The sequence below is a fragment of the Rhinopithecus bieti genome, unplaced genomic scaffold (genome assembly GCF_001698545.2).
Source record: "Rhinopithecus bieti isolate Rb0 unplaced genomic scaffold, ASM169854v2 scaffold_4820, whole genome shotgun sequence".
NCBI classification, from domain to species: Eukaryota; Metazoa; Chordata; class Mammalia; order Primates; family Cercopithecidae; genus Rhinopithecus; species Rhinopithecus bieti.
In genome coordinates, this window is record NW_016804598.1 from 116,537 (window position 1) to 120,336 (window position 3,800).

General features: G+C 40.2%; 1 pseudogene; it reads right to left on the bottom strand.

The window, feature by feature from the left end:
• Positions 1-1,302: 1,302 nt before the first annotated feature.
• On the bottom strand, positions 1,303-3,150 carry LOC108527853 (probable ATP-dependent RNA helicase DDX6; annotated as a pseudogene).
• Between the last annotated feature and the right edge of the window lie 650 nt (positions 3,151-3,800).

Here is a 3,800-nt window from a genome sequence, read left to right on the forward strand (position 1 = left end):
AAAAGAACGTATTTACAAAGTTTATACAAATATACACACTCATTTTTCTACGGGACACGTTTTGCCACAGAGGAAAGAGGGTCAAGGCTCTAACATGTCTACCATCAAGTGCCATACTGCTATGGGAGGCGTGTGTAAACCAGTCTTTAGTGTCTGCTGCAGAGCACAAAGGCTTGTCATACGGCTCCTGCAATGATAGACTGCTCTTTCCTTTGGGAGTGATGATGTTTTATCTGCTCAGCCCAGAATAAATTTTTACTTGGGATTGTATTTTTTTTTTGAGACAGAATCTCGGTCGGTTGCCCAGGCTGGAGTGCAGTGGTGCAATCTTGGCTCTCTGCAACCCGTGCCTCCTGGGTTCAAGCAATTCTCCTGCCTCAGCCTCCCAAGTAGCTGGGGCTATAGGCGCATGCTGCCATGCCTGGCTCATTTTTTGTATTTTAGTAGAGACAGGATTTTACCATGTTGCCCAGGCTGGCTGCGAACTCCTGAAGTCAGGCAATCCACCTGCCTCGGCCTCCCAAAGTGTTGGGATTACAGGCGTGAGCCACTGTGCCCAGTCAGGATTGATTTTTAAAATACATGTATTTACAGTGTGGATGAACTGCAGTGTATATCAACTCCTCCAAAAGAAAAAGAAAATGGTGTCTAAAATTACTAATGAGTTTTATCTTCCAGCCCTGGGCTCATTGAGTATTGGGTAGAAAGGGAAGAGGCTTCAACTTGAAACTAAAATGAAAAGACAAAATATTTTAAAAGCAAAAGAAAAAAGGAAAGAGTTACTATTGTTGATTCCTTGGGCTGTGTCTAAAAGACGATATTCTGAATGGTCTCAAAGCATAAGGCACTTCACACAAATAAGTAATAAGCTCTTCAGGTTTAAAAAATCGGATGAGTAATATTCCATGGTGTATATGTGTAACAAACCTGCACGTTTTGCTCATGTATCCTAGAACTTAAAGTATAATTTAAAAAAAAAAAGTGAATGAGTACTCGGAGAAGTTGAAATGCACTCAAGTCAGCTACTGGAGATTTTTGAAATCATAGATAAGCTTGTGTGTTCATTAAGATTCTTCTCTTTTTAGAGTTTCTCCCCTTCTCTTCTTTCTTTTACTTCCTTGTCCCTTTTCTCCAGAAAACAGTTTTTTAAAAAACCAGTAGTTAGCGCAAGTAATGGTCAGTCAGCACATAGTGCAAACAAATGGAACCAAAAAGGTGTATTCCTTCTTTTCAGCCTGTTTCCCATCACCAGTTAAAAAAGAAAAAATGCCTGAGCTCTTTTAAGTCTTCATAGTTCCAAAATAAAACATGAAAAACCCACAAAGAGAAGAGCATTCCCCTCAAAACGATGCGTCACAGATCCAAACCAGCCTTCTGTAGTTTGTCAAAGCATGCTTGTTAAGGTTTCTCATCTTCTACAGGCTCGCTGTGGTATTCTGCCACACACAGGCTCTTGTCAATGTTGCTTGGAATAGGTTTAATTTCCGTTCCCAGCTGCTCCTCAATATTTTTCAGGTTGAAGTGATCATCATATGTGATCAAGTTGGCTAAGCCAGGATGACCCAAGCGACCTGATCTTCCAATATGATGGAGATAGGTCTCTGCCAGCTTTGGGAAATCTAAGTTTATTAACACATTCACAGCTTGTATATCAACACCTCCGGTAAACAGATCAGTGCAAACAAGATTGTGGCATAAGCCATTTCAGAAATCATGAAATACACAATTTTGATGTTCCTACCTCGTTTTAGCATGAATATAGACGTAAGAATAACCTAGTTGAGAAATCTTGGTTAGCAATTGAACTTGCTGAGAGGAGTTACAGAAAATGATCGACTGGTTTATCTGAAGCCTGGAGAAAAGTGCATTGAGGCAGTGTACTTTTTGGAGCTCAGTTACACATGCATGGTACTGGGTTACTCCCTTTAGAGTTAATTCCTCCATTAGGTTAATCTCATAGTGTTTCTGCAAATGGGAATTCATGAACTTCTGTACACTAAGAGGGAGAGTAGCAGAATATAGTAAAATCTTCCTGTTTTTATGAGAATAATATCCTCCATTTATCTGCACAAAATTCTGTGACAGCAACTTATCTGCCTGCTCATCCAATACTATCATCTGGATATGATCAACTTTTGCTACTCTTTTTATTTCTTCTTCTTTTGAGACGGTGTCTCCCTCTGCTGCTCAAGTTGGAGCGCAGTGGCACAATCTCAGCTCACTGCGACTTCTGCCTCCCCGGGTTCAAGCAATTCTCCTGCCTCAGCCAGCTGAGCTGCTGGGACTACAGTCGCATGCCACCAGCCTAGCTAATTTTTGTATTTTTAGTAGAGACAGGGTTTCGCCACATTGGCCAAGATGGTCTCGATCTCTTGACCTCGTGATCTGCCCACCTCAGGCTCCCAAAGTGCTAGGATTACAGCCGTGAGCCACCGTGCCCAGACTCTTTTCTGAATAAGATCCAGGATTCTCCTAGGGCTAGCAATCACCACGTGCATTGTATCATCAAGCCTTATTATGTCGTCTCGTAAATTGGTTCCTCCTGTGGTTGCCATCATTTTAGCCCCTCCCATGTGTTTCCTGACCTGTATGCAAATGCGACTGACCTGTAGAGCAAGTTCTCTAGTTGGAACACGCAGCATTGCTTGTATATTGTGCTTCTTCAGATCTCGCGGTTCAAATAAGGGAATGAGACAGGCTCCGCTCTTGCCTGTTCCATTTTTTGCTCTAGCTAAGATCCCTACCAGATAAAGCAATGGGATTGCTCTCCTCCTGAATAGGAAGTGGCTTTTCCCAGCCCATTTCAAAAATTCCCATCAATAACTCCCGTTTCAAACAATAATCTTCAAACTCATTTTCTTTTGTGGAGGTCACATCAGAAGGTTTGATTCTTAGATCTTTCGGAGGGAGTTTTAAAGTCTTTTTTCCAGTCATCGCCACGTTTAATAGTGGTGGTCATACACTGTGCTTGATGCTGGGTGCCATTATTGATTGTCCTGGTGTTTTTCAGCATAAGGCACTTCACACAAATAAGTAATCTGTTGCTGTGTCTGTGTGCCTCCCAGGGTCACCACTGGATTTCAAAGGGCCCCTCCGCTGACCATTTTGACTGGACAGACCCATTATAACAAGGTTCTCTCTTCTGGCTGTGCTTATGCTGTTTTAGTTGCAAAGATGTCTTTCAAACTTCAAAATTTTGAAAGTCAGAAGAGAAATTGTAATAACAGTTTATTAGGATCTCTCAAACGAAGAGATAATTATAAGTCTTGCTCAATAAATGAGTCCCTGTTGCAATGCTGACAAGCACCTGTAAGTCTCTGAACAGTAAGCAGCAGCAACTTTGCTCTCTCGCACGGAATCCGTTTTTTATTTTTCAAAAGCCCTCTAACAAGCTGGAGTTATATCTCAATTCAGTCACGTCAATCAACGAGGCCACTCACATTGGGCACCCTCGGTCCTTTATTGTTGAAGATTCTTAAATCCATATTTATTCTTAACTATCACATTTGATCTTAGTTCTTTCAGTTACTTCTCACTTAGTGCTGCATTCTTTAGTACAGTAAATTACATATAAATTTATTAAATAAAATATGTAACAATTTTAAAATATGTTGTATGTGTTGTCTACTAATTTTACTATTGTTTTAAATAATTGAGAGTTTTAATCAACGTTTTAATTTTAAAAATAAAATAATCAACAGAATTTTTTATTTTGTATTGATGCCACTAATTTAAAGATATTGTTCTTTCAACATCAGTGAACTAACATATTCTATAAAAGGTAGAAGAGGGGTTCATTT